Raw genomic sequence first — 12,678 nt, 5'->3', positions numbered from 1 at the left:
TAATGATATCTCTAAAAGTAATATTGCTCAGCTCCAACCGTGAATCAATCACTAATTCTTAATTCCTGGCAGATACAGCAACTTAAATAACTGGTAAAGGAGCCTGCAGATGTCCTCCTGCCCCTTGTTTCACATGACTAGAAGAACCCTGAAGCTCCCAGGTATATATACCCACAAGAAGAGCAATTAGGAACATGACAACTGTTACTGTCATCAAACTATTCAAGTTTCGGGGCTGGAGAGATGGCTCAGCGGTTAAGAGCACTGACTGCTCTTCTGAAGGTCCTGAGTTCAATCCCAGCAACCACATGGTGGCTCACAACCATCCATAACAAGATCTGATGTCCCCTTCTGGAGTGTCTGAAGACAGCTACAGTGTACTTACATATAATAAATAAATAAATCTTTAAAAAAAACTGTTCAAGTTTCACTACTGTTCATCTCTCTAATTTGTCTGGCAATTCATTCAAACTGGTGTGAGTTCACTGTGACAGTCCTGCCCTCACGTGGCCCCATGAAGCACCCAAATCCACATTCCTATCTGGTCATAGGATTAAGTACTCAAGCCCCTCACCGCTACTGATAGAGGACATATCAGAGACCTAACAAGTATAAAATCTAATAGCCACTGTTGTTGAGGAAAATAAATTAATATTAATGAGGGGGCTCAATCCTTTTTTTCTTTTCTTTTTTTAATTAGGTATATTCTTTATATTTCAAATGTTGTCCCCTTTCCTGGTTCCCCCTCCCCCCAAAAGCCATAAGCCATCTCCCCTTCCTCAATCAACCCTCTCCAGCTTCCCTGTCCTGGTATGCCTCTACATTACAGCATCAAGTCTTTCCAGGACCAAGGGCCTCTCCTTCCTTTGGTGCCTAACAAGACCATCCTCTGCTGCCAATGTGTCTGGAGTCATGGGTAACTCTATGTGTACTCTTTTGTTGATGGTTTAGTCCCCGGGAGCTCTGGGAGGTTCATATTGTTGTTCCTCTTATGGTGCTGTTCAATGGTTGACTGAGAGTGTCTCCCTCTGTATTTGTCATGCACTATGAGAGCTTCCCAGGTAACAGCCATATCCGGCTCTGGTCAACCAGCACTTGTGGGCACCCACAATAGTGTCTGAGTTTTGTAAACTGTATATAGGATGCACATACCATATATCTAATACACTGTGAAACATAACAGGCTGATTTCGTGATGTCTGTAATTTTTAAATGACTTATAGTGGTTTTTCTGCACCTGTTAACAACAATGCTAACCAAAAACATCTATAACAAGAGACCATAAGCTAATCAGCAATAAATAAAATCTACCACAAAAGAATATTATAAGATATATTTTCTGAGACATCTGTCCCTTTAGAAGATTATATCTTGTGTATAAGTTGATAGCTGGTGTACCTGACATACAACAAAAACACCAAATACATAAAAAATCATATTCGTATGTTGATTTATGCAAGTGCCAGCAATGAAGACAGTCACATACTTATAGAACATAATACTAACAATAGATAATGAATACATCAAAATGACTAAAATATTTAAGAACTATAAAGATTATTTCAGAAGAGAGGGCAGATTTATTTCATCTCACAGATTAATAGGGTTAAGTTTATAGTAGGAGCTTCATTCCAAGCATTTGGGCAGAATAGCATGGCAGTGAAGTCACATGGCAGAAGAGAGCTGCGCATGGCATAGGTAACCAGGAAGCAGAGAGACATTTGAATGTATCTTTTGTGATTCTATATAGAAATTTAAATGCTGACCCAGTAAATTTAATAACTTGAATGGCCGGGCGGTGGTGGCGCACGCCTGTAATCCCAGCACTCTGGGAGGCAGAGGCAGGCGGATTTCTGAGTTTGAGGCCAGCCTGATCTACCAAGTGAGTTCCAGGACAGCCAGGGCTATACAGAGAAATCCTGTCTCGAAAAAAACCAAATCCAAAAAACCAAAAAAAAAAAAAAATATTTGAATGAATCTCACAAACATAAGCTTGTGCAACCAAAGCAAGGCAGAGCATAATAGTACTACATTACTAAATTATATAAGATAAGCACAATAAATCTATAATGTTAGAAATCAAGAGAATAGTCATTGAAGACTGAGAGCCAGGGAAACTTGGAGAATGAAATGACATAATAGATTTATCTAAAGTGCTGGGAATGGGTTCTATTTAATGAAAAAGGCACTAGTTTATCACATTTGTGAAAATTCAGTACTCATGTTTATATAGTTTGGCCATGTATGTTTTACCACAAAATATATCCAATGGAATACTATTTAGCCACAAAATAATTAAACCCTGTCATTTGTAGTAGCAAGACAAAATTGGCTGATCTTATATTAAGTGAAATAAGCCACAGCAAGATCAATAGCACATGTTCTTGCTCACACGTGGAAGCATAAAAGAACATATAATGGTAGTCACTAAAATTAGCAATATTAGGAGAGTGGAGGGAGACAAACTGGTTAATGTCTAGCACAAGAAGAATAAACATAATGTTCTATATATAGCACAGCAGAGTTACTCCCTTAACAATAACTTAATAGATATTTATAAAACTGTAAAGGAGAATTTGAGAGTTCACACCACAAAGAAATGATAAATGCTTAGAAATATGAAAATGCTGATTATCCTAGGTTGACAATTATATATTTCACACATATAAAATTGTCACATTGTACCTCCAAATATGCATAATTATATCAATAAACTACTTAGGGAGGGGAAGGTAAGAGGGGGACAGCTAAAATTCAGGGTCATTTGAAAGTTGCAGTGGAAACCTGATACAGTAGAGCCTTCCTAAAATACATACACATATAGAGGCTACATAAATGAGACTGCCAGATACTGGGGGGGAGAGGCCTGGTTGAACATCTCCTGGCACCAAATACACCTTCCAGTACTGGGAATGAGTTACAACTAACTGAGTTATTGGCCAAAGGGGCCCCATGGGAACCCCAAACAACCAGGCTGTCACTAGGACTAGGATGCTCTCCGAAAACTGAAGGCAAGACCCTATTGCTAAGACAAATCTACACAACTCATAGAACACAAAGTTTACTTGGTGCCTACCAGGAATGGTCAACCCTACAGGCTAGTGTTCTTGGTACTAGAGGTACTCTGCATGCTACCAATAGAGAAATGTAAACACCAACCCAGCTACAAACTCTTCAGTCTAAAATGGTGTCTTGTTTATAAGATATACTAGTCCAATGGTGGCACAAAGCTTGATGGAGTAAGTAGCCAATATCTGATTTGATTTAAGATCCACTACATGAAATAGAACTTGTCTTAGTTAGGGTTTTATTGCTGTGAACAGACAACATGACCAAGACAACTCTTACAAAGACAAACATTTAATTGGGGTTGGCCTAAAGTTTCAGAGGTTCAGTCTATTATCATCATGGTAGGAAGCAATCTACATCTTGATCTGCAGGCAGCAGGAGTAGACTGCCTTCTGCCAGCAGCCAGGAAGAGGTTCTGTTCCTCAGGCAGCTCAGGAAACTCTCTTCTGCACTGAGAAGATCTTGAGCACTAAGGGCCCTCAAAGCCCACCTACAAAGTAACACACTTCCTCCAACAAGGCCACACACCCTAATAATGCCACTTTGCATGGGCCAAGCACATTCGCACCACCACAAAACCCATACTCAAAGATGCTTGGGTAACAAAGGACCTGAAATTAGACAGCCCAGGGTCCTAGGGTAAAACCAAAATCTACTATTTTACTAAAGAACACAGCAATAAAATGACATTCTGCTATATTCACAGATTAGTACCTTGCTCAGGCACAGCAGATGGGTGTAACTTTAATTTTTTCAAAGTCTACTTTTAATGATGGTTCTTAAATACTTTAACCCCCTTCTAGCTCACCACCCACCAGATGTAGTGAAAAAGAAAGGATATGGAGAAAATGGACCTGTTTAAAAAGGTTCTTTGGAATAACTCCTATCTGTGTTGTCTGGAAATCAGCAGTTCAGTACACAGGTTAGCAGCAGCAGCTTGATCCACTTGTAAAAACTTCTCGGGATATACCAGCAGTCCAGTTCAACAGAGTTGGGATAGCAGCAGCAGTGGCACTGTGTAGCAGAGACAGCCAGGCCTCACTCAGCCTTGGCTCATCAACAAGAGGAACCTGGAGAGAAACCAAGAAAAGTTCTCACTGCGCCTCTCTCAGTGAAGCAAAGATCAGCAATAATGCAAGACCAACAAGTGTTGCACAGCTAGCTCTACCAGCAACCCAAGTTCAGCCTCAGTCACAATTGGATGAGTTCTATGTATACTTATTTCAAACATCTCATCATGTCCTTCATGAGTCTTGTCTCAGCACTTGTGTCTGTCTCAGAGGACAAATCAGCCAATCAGCCTAAGTCTCCTGAAGCAGCAAGAAACAAGAGCACATCACCAGAATTTTTGGCACAGGTCTCTCTATGGAGTCCTAGCAAATGAAGTTCAACTATGCAATGTAAGATGGGCCAATGCATGCATGTTGTTAGCAAAGAATCCTTCATTACGTGTCCTTTCACGTGCTTGCTTTAGCAGAACATCCTATGATCTGAGTCTGCTTCAATGAAACGTTCCTTCAAGAATGAAACTTAGCCTTTTACCTGTGTCAGCTTCAAGAAAACACTCCTTCACATGTTTGTTCCAGCAAAACACTATTCAACTGAATTTCCAAAGAATCCTTAAGTTTCCACTTCAGATGGGAGCAAATACAAAACCCACAACCACGCAATATACAGAGAGCAAGAGACCTCGGAACACTCAGTCCTAAATGGGAAATCTCCGTCAGATCTCTCCCCTAGGACTCAGGGAACTCTGCTGAAGTGGAGGCAGAAAGAGTGCAAAAGTCAGAACAGATGGAAGTCACCAAGGAACCAAGGCCTTTGACATCAACATGAATTCAGAGACACTATGGCAGAGTGCACAAGGCCTGCACATGTCTGCACAAGTCGCTTAAGCTTATGTCTTCCAGTTTAGGTTTTTATGGGATTCCTGAGTGTTTGAATGACTGCATCTCTGATCCCTGTGCCTTCTGTTGGGTTCTTTTCCTTCTGCTAGTTTGTCTTGTCCAATGCTGATGTGATGGGCTTTGTTTTATCTTATTAATTTTGAAAAATTAATGAATGGATGGAGGGAGGGATGGATAAAGGGAAGAATAAATCAAAGTGGATGGAGGATACCAAGGAAAATGGGCCTTCCAAACACAATAGGACAAATGCACATATGAACTCATTAGAAACTGAAGCAGTAGGCATAAGACCTGCATGGGTCTGCATCAGATGGGGTGCTATAGCAGAAAAGAGAGGTAGGCACATGCCCCATTCCTAATCCAGAATCTATCTCCAATTGATAACCATTTGAAGATGAAAATTTTTTTTTCCTAGGGAATTTCAATGGGAAAACAAAGTGTTCTTGAGGTTCGTGAGGGGAAGCCACATGTCTAGCAGAAGACGGCCAGTACAAAAATGAACTCAATGCTATCTTTGGAAGTTTGTTGTCTCTAATGTATCAGGACATTTTATATTTCATTTTTATTTGTAAATTGTTTATTTTATGTACATTTGTATTCTGCCTGTATGTATGTCTGTGTGAGGGAATCAGATCACCTGGAAATGGAGTTACAGACAGCTGAGAGCTGCCATGTAGGTGCTGGGAATTGAACCCAGGTCCTTTGGAAGAGGAGCCCATGCTCTTAACCACTGAGCCCTCTCCAGCCCCCCATTTTTTTAAAAAAAAAATTAGCTTCTTACATTTTTCCTCCTTGCAGGTCCTTTGAGTATATATTATGCTTCCAGATTTTGTGTGTGTGCTTTTTTATAGTATTCCTGAGGGTACAGTTGAGTGTGGTTCTCTGCATCTATATATAATCTGTTTCTTCTCCATTTTCTTAGGCTCTTTTCTCTCGTTTTACTTGTTTTATCCTATTCTGATTGCTTGATTTTGCTTTATCTTATTATATTTTATTTGTTTTACTATGATGCCTTAGAAACCTGTTGGTTTCCTAATGAGAAACATAAAGGGGATGGATCCAGATGTGAGGGCAGGTGAAGAGGATCTGGGAGTAGAGTGAGGGAAAATCAGATTCAGGATATATTATTATGAGAAAAGAATCTATTTTCAATAAAAGAAAAGAATTAAATTTGGCTCTAATGTTTGATGCTAACAGCCCAATAGAAGCCTTACCACTTGTTGTAAAGTATGGAAGAATAAAGGCATCACTCTTTTGTGTTTTACATTTTCAGATAATAAATTTATAAGTAGTCATAGAGAACCACCAGAAAAAATAAACATTACTTAATATGAAAATCTATCACATTATCATGGTAACCTTGATTGAAATTTGCATGAAGGTATGGAATGGATGTTTGGAATATGACCTCTTGAGTTTCATCCCAGAACAATAACCTTATAGAGTTTTAACTTTCTAGTCTGTACTTCATGCAAATTTTCAAATTTTAAGACATTCCTTTCATTCTAATTCATAAAATGTGCACTATTAAATGTTACCTTTCTGCTACCTTGTAAAAGTACAGGTTAATGTGACTGCTACCTTGGAAAAATATAGGTTAATTTGATTGTTATCTTGTAAAAGTACAGGTTAATGTGAAGAGTGATCCTTTTGTTAAAATTTGAATAGAATACTCAAAATATTTAAAAAAATATTTTAAATAAATAAAAAGTTTAAATACATAATTGAAACACATTCCAAGCATCCATTCCATACCTTCATGCAAATTTCAATCACGGTTACCATGATAAAAGATTTCCATATTAAGTGATGTCTATTGTTTCTGGTGGTTCTCTGTGACTGCTTAAAAAGTTATGTTTTGTGACTTTAAAGTAAGACATATGAAGGATTAGAGTGTAGCTTCAAAAATGTTAAAACATAAGCATCTGTAATACACACTGGAGAAAGAATACATTTTAAATAAAATTTAGTGTGTATTAGGTATGTACATCAAAATCAATCAACAAAGTATAAATGTGACATACAATATATGCAGAACATTTGTGTTAACTATGTATTTGGCAGAATGGTAATATAAAACAATTGCTATAATCTAATAGGAAAATATCACAGAACAAACAAGACAAATAATCTAATTTTCAAAAGAGCATCAGAAGTGGAAATTAATGTCTTCAAAGAAAACACTTGGGGCTGGAGAGATGGCTCAGCGGTTAAGAGCACTGACTGCTTTTCCTAAGATCCTGAGTTCAAAACCCAGCAACCACATGGTGGCTCACAACCATCCGTAAGGAGACCTGATGCCCTCTTCTACAGTGTACTTACATATAATAATAAATAAATCTTAAAAAAAAGAAAACACTTAGAAGACTAATAAGTGTGAAGAAAGTACTGAATATCATTAATCTTAGTGGAAAAATTTAAAAAACCCACCAAGATATGACCTTACATGAGTTACAATATCAAATTACCTAAAACAAAACAAAGGAAGACAAATATTATATGACAAAGGTGTATAAAAGGAAACCCTTGTCACTTTTAGCAGAAATGGAAATTGGAGTAAGCACTATAAAAACAACACTGAGGCACCTCAAAAAATATAAAACAGACTTACTGTATGATTGAGCAATCATACACTTGGGCATATGTCTTATGCCCAAGTATTTCTTTCAGAAACCCATGATTTCTGAAAGAAATACTTGCACCCTTATTTTCATTTGACTATTATTTACAATGGTTACTACATGAAAGTAGTATAAACATTCATAGATGGGCTAATGGATAAAGAGTGGGGCTGTACATAACTGATTCAATAGCATTTGCCTGTGTAAATGAAGGAGATCCTAACACGGCAAGAGCTTTTACCCAACTGTGTCCATTTTTACCCACTTTTTACCCACACAGTGACCTCAGAATCTAATATTCTTTTGATTTGTAAGAAAACAGATCTTTGGTTATATTCTTACCTAAAATAAGAATTGTGTTTTGCTAAGTTCCTGTCTGTAAGCATAGCAAAGCAACATTAATAGTGTCATGGGCTGGCTCTCTCATGGCCATTTCCTCAACCAAAGCTCCATCTTTATCCCTGAGCGTCTTGTAGGCAGTACACATTTTGGGTCAAAGGTTTTGTGGGTGGATTGGTGTCCCTCTCTCTCCACTGGAAGACCTGCCTGGCTATAGGAGGTGGCCACTTCATGCTCCATAGCCTCTGCTTCTAGGATTCTCAACTAGGGTCACTACCATATCTTCTCCGGATCCTCCCCTGTCCCAGGTCTCTGGGCTTGTCCTAGGTCGATGGCATGTTCCAGAGATGCCCCACCTGCAATATCATTAAGCACACGTCTGTATCTTTGCTTTACTATTACATAGTTTTCGAAGTGGAACTATACAATAAAATGTGTTCCAGGAACACATCAACACTGTTCTCAGTTCACATCTACTAACAGTGAGAGTGTCCTCTCACTGTATTTATTAATTTAGTCAGTTATCAAAAGGATGTTTTCATTTCAGATATGCATTTATATGTGGTTACATATGCTTTATGTAGCAGTTTAAAGTGTTTTCTTAAGTGGGAACTATTTAAATATGTAGACAAGCATACTGTGTGAAGTGGAAACATTCTTTTGATAACTGAATTTAAAAAGTCAAAACAATCCATTAAGTAGGTATGTACTGAAAATATATTCCTGGTAGGACTATACAAATTAGTCCAAAATTAGTACAAATTAGTCCAACAATAAAGGACCGTTTAAGAACATGACTGAAAAATTGTTTAAATTTTTACACACTTGATTATATAATTCTACTTTGAAAACAATGCAGTAATAAAACAAAGATACTCACAAACATGTGTTTAATGATATTTACGGAGAGGCTTCATCCAGCAGCTGATGGAAACAGATGCGGATATCCACAGCTAAACGTCAGGCAGAGCTCAGAGTCTGGTGGAAGGAAGAGTTGGAGGGAGGACTGAGGAAGTTGGAGGGGTCAAGAACAACACAAGAAGACCCACCCACAGAGGAAACTAACCTGGGCCCATGGGGCTTATAGAAACTGGAACACCAGCCAAAGAGCATGCAGGGGCTAGACTAGGCCCTCTACATAGTTGGAGCAGATGTGCAGTTTGGTCTCCAGCAACTGGAGTAGTGCCTCGAACTGCCACGGACAGTCCCAGCCGGGAACTAAACTCGAGGGGGAATTCTGGACATCAGGAGAGGAAACAGGTCTGGCAGGTGACAAACAGACACAACCACAGAGGCGGTTTGAATCTGATGTATTTTTCTGGGTATCTCCTAGTCCAGTCAAGTTAACATCTCAAATTAAGCATCACACTCATCTGTTAAAGCTTCAGTTTTCTCAGGCAGTACAGTGTGTTTACCCATAGTCCGGTTGGCCAATTGGTGCATGCGGTTAAACTGCTTCTTCATCTTGGCCCCTCTGTCATGCTAGCCCGGGAGCTAGGGAAGGAAGGCTCCCGGACCTAGCTTCCCGGTGAGGATGGCAGCATTGCAGAGCTTGGGAAGCTGCCTGGCTCGCCCTGTCTTCCAAGAACACCTCCGCCTAGTCGGCCTGCTGCATTCTTCTCTGTGCCATGCCCCGGGGCCACCTTAGACCCCTGGCCATCAGCCTCGGTAGCAGCCTCTAGCCCCCAGCCTGGTGAACTAACCGGCTGCAGCTCTTAGGCCCAGCCCAGTGAACTAACTACCCAGAGTAACACTCTGAGTAAAAAGTATCTACTGTCTCCTGAATCACACCTGGATAAGCTAAAAACACAAGCTTCCTTTGCTATCCAGGTGAGCCTGGGTAGAGATAGCCTGTCTGCATAACAAGCCAGGTCAAGAGTTAAAGGCAAAACAGGATTAACTTGTCTGCTGTGGATATCCCTGAGATAAACAATTTGGCTGCAAATTAGCAACTCAAAAGACAGAAAGCCTGGCCTCTGGGATGGGGGAGGCAGGCTTGAGCCATGCTCCAACTCAATGTAAATTCTTTCTACCTTGCCCAACACCCACTAGCATGGCAAGGGCACTGTACAAGGCTCTTTAGATGTAAATATCCCCAGTCTGGGCCTATTGTTTCGAATCCATCTGACCTGCAAGGATGACTAAAAACAAAAAGGAACCTGTGACTTAGAGTTCCTGGAGAATTCTACAGCCTGCTAAAAATGCTTTTTCTACTATATCTGAAGCCATACTACAATATATACTGTTGGGAGGTAAATGTAATTACATAAACGATTGGAGCAAAGCATTGCAGAATTTTTGGGCTACAAGATGGATTCTTTTACATCTTAATATGCTCGGTATTTCTTAGTCCCGGCCACTAGGAAGGAGAGTTTCAGAAGTATAGTAAACTGCCAAGTGAGATTTTCAGCTTCTGTACTTACAGGGTGTTCCACATTCCCAGGAGACATTTCTCACCTCTGTCTGTAAAATTTTGTTTTACAGATTTCACTGGGCCACTGTGGCATCAAACTCTGTTGCCTGCCTTTGGATCCTTTCCCCCTAGCTGGACTGCCTAATTGGACCTCAGTGGGAGAGGACATGCTTAGTGCTGCTGCAACTTGGGCATGGTAGGGGGATGGGGAAAATGGGGTGGGAGGGTGGAACTGGGAGGAGAAGAGGGAGGGGGCTGCAATTGTGATGTAAAATGAATAAATGAATTAATTAATGAAAAAGAAGAACAGATTACAAAATTCTACTTACAAGTTACCAACTTCAGTACATCTCCTCACTGGATCTTGATAGAATCACCTAGGGAAAGAACAGCATAGTCAGTCGCTGGAAGGAGAAACAGCTTCACTCATACAGAAAACAGACAGCAGGAGTAGCAGTTTCACTTACATTCTGGCAGTTGAAATGGCAACTTGCCTATGGCACACTCTGTTCTTGCCACAGAAGGAAGACACCATACATACCCAGGGAGGATGTGGCTTAAGGGATGTAATTCTGTGAAGCACACATTTAAGCATAACAATGACACATTGAGCTTTCAACAGAAAAAAAAAAGATATTATTGCTCAAGGCAATAAGCCCAGCATACTCCCTAATGACATTTTATCTCTTGGTAAGAAAATGCTGTAGTCCCAAGGTCCATATGTAAGCATATAAATTGGAAACAAAAGACTGTAGGCATGCAATTGCCTTTGCAGTAAATAATAACAACAATAATAGAAAAGAGAAGAAAGTTAAGATTGCATTATACATTTTAATTATATCTACTGTAAATAGTAAAGAGAAATACCTTTTAAAGACATTGTGAAAAGTTTCATCTGTTCAGATGGTCAATTAAAGTAACAATCATCTAATTTGACTATACTTTGGAATTTCATATGCAGAAAATAATGGAAATGCTTCTTTTATTAATTCTGGTTGCATGTTTATGTAAGTAATATTAGAAAGTCATTAAATACTTGGAGGAGAATGTTTAAAAAGGTACCCCTGGTCTTCTAGAAAATAAAACCAAGTGACTGTATTATCCATATTTTTCCAATATTCTTGAGTGGGTGTTGGGATGGAGCTGGCAGCGGTGTGTGTATGTATCAGATGCTGGATATGTGCTCTGCCATTGCTATATCCCCAGACCATACTATTTCCTTTTGAAATCTTTGAACCAAGATCACAGCACTTTTTGCTATTGTCTGATTATTAATAGGGATGTGAATGGAAAGTTGGTGCAAAGTTTGCCACAAAAGTGGATGGCAAATTGAAATTTTAATTTAATTTCTAACTAGCATACAAACTACCAAGTTCCCTTTTAGGCTTGAATTTTTCAAAACCTACTTTAATAAGGGTTCTTAAATGCTTCCCTTCTATCCTGCCTACCAGAGGTAGGGGGAAAGGAAGGTTAACAGGAAACAGGAGTTGTAGACCTGTTTAGAAGTAGTTCTTTGGGAAGATCACAATCTTTGTTTGTCAGAACATCAGTGGTCCGGTCCAAAACATAAAATACAAACCAGTAGCAGCAGTCCAGTCTAATTGGAAAACACCAAACATAAATCAGTATTGGCTGATGGATCCAGAAGAAATGGTGAGGCTCTGTTAGCATGAGTCCACAGAAGCAGAAAGAATCAGCCAGAATATCAGAAGTTCTTTTGGTGAGTTACTCTCTATAAAGTTACAAGGGAAGATCAGTGATGAGGTGCAAAACGAACTGAAGCACTAGCCTTGTCCCAGTGTCTGTGGTCATATTTATATTCTTTCTAAATACCATGCATCTTCTCACATGTCTGCTTCAGCAAACATCACATGACATAACTGAGTCTCCAAAGAAACCAGAAATTTCAACTTCATTCCCTAATGGGATTTTCATATGTAACTAGTCTGGATTGATCCTCACTCTCTGACCCACTTCCCTCTCAATCCCCTGCCTGCCCCCAACTCCTACCCCCTTCTCCCACTATTCCATCCCCCACTTTTAGAACATGTATACTCTATTGTCTTATTCAGAACCTTTATTAAAGCTTCTTATTGTCCCTCTCGTGGAGCCCTTTATATTTTTCTGGACTCTACATACACTTATTCTTGCACAATATAAATACAATAAAATTTAGAAGCACTTATCCACATGTCTTAGCCTGGGTTGTACTGCTATGAACAGACACCGTGACTGAGGCAACACTATTTGATCGGGGCTGGCTGACAGGTTCAGAGATTCAGTCCATTATCATCATGGCAGGATACATGGCAGCATCCAGGCAGGCATG

General features: G+C 39.5%; 1 long non-coding RNA gene across 4 annotated transcripts; it reads right to left on the bottom strand.

The window, feature by feature from the left end:
• Positions 1–2,648: 2,648 nt before the first annotated feature.
• LOC127675659 (uncharacterized) lies at positions 2,649–12,311 on the bottom strand. Of its 4 annotated transcripts, none has more exons than XR_007975502.1 (5): positions 10,817–12,311; positions 10,679–10,726; positions 9,003–9,198; positions 8,817–8,914; positions 2,649–4,139 (listed from the first exon to the last, which is right to left on the bottom strand). It is a non-coding gene; the product is annotated as an uncharacterized LOC127675659 (long non-coding RNA). The 4 variants fall into 4 exon arrangements; XR_007975503.1 differs by having other exon boundaries at positions 10,679–10,921; positions 11,929–12,311; XR_007975501.1 differs by having other exon boundaries at positions 10,679–12,311.
• Between the last annotated feature and the right edge of the window lie 367 nt (positions 12,312–12,678).

The sequence above is a fragment of the Apodemus sylvaticus genome, chromosome X, assembly GCF_947179515.1.
Source record: "Apodemus sylvaticus chromosome X, mApoSyl1.1, whole genome shotgun sequence".
NCBI lineage: Eukaryota > Metazoa > Chordata > Mammalia > Rodentia > Muridae > Apodemus > Apodemus sylvaticus.
The sequence above is the reverse complement of the archived record's forward strand: the minus strand, read 5'-3'. Positions and strand labels throughout refer to the sequence as shown.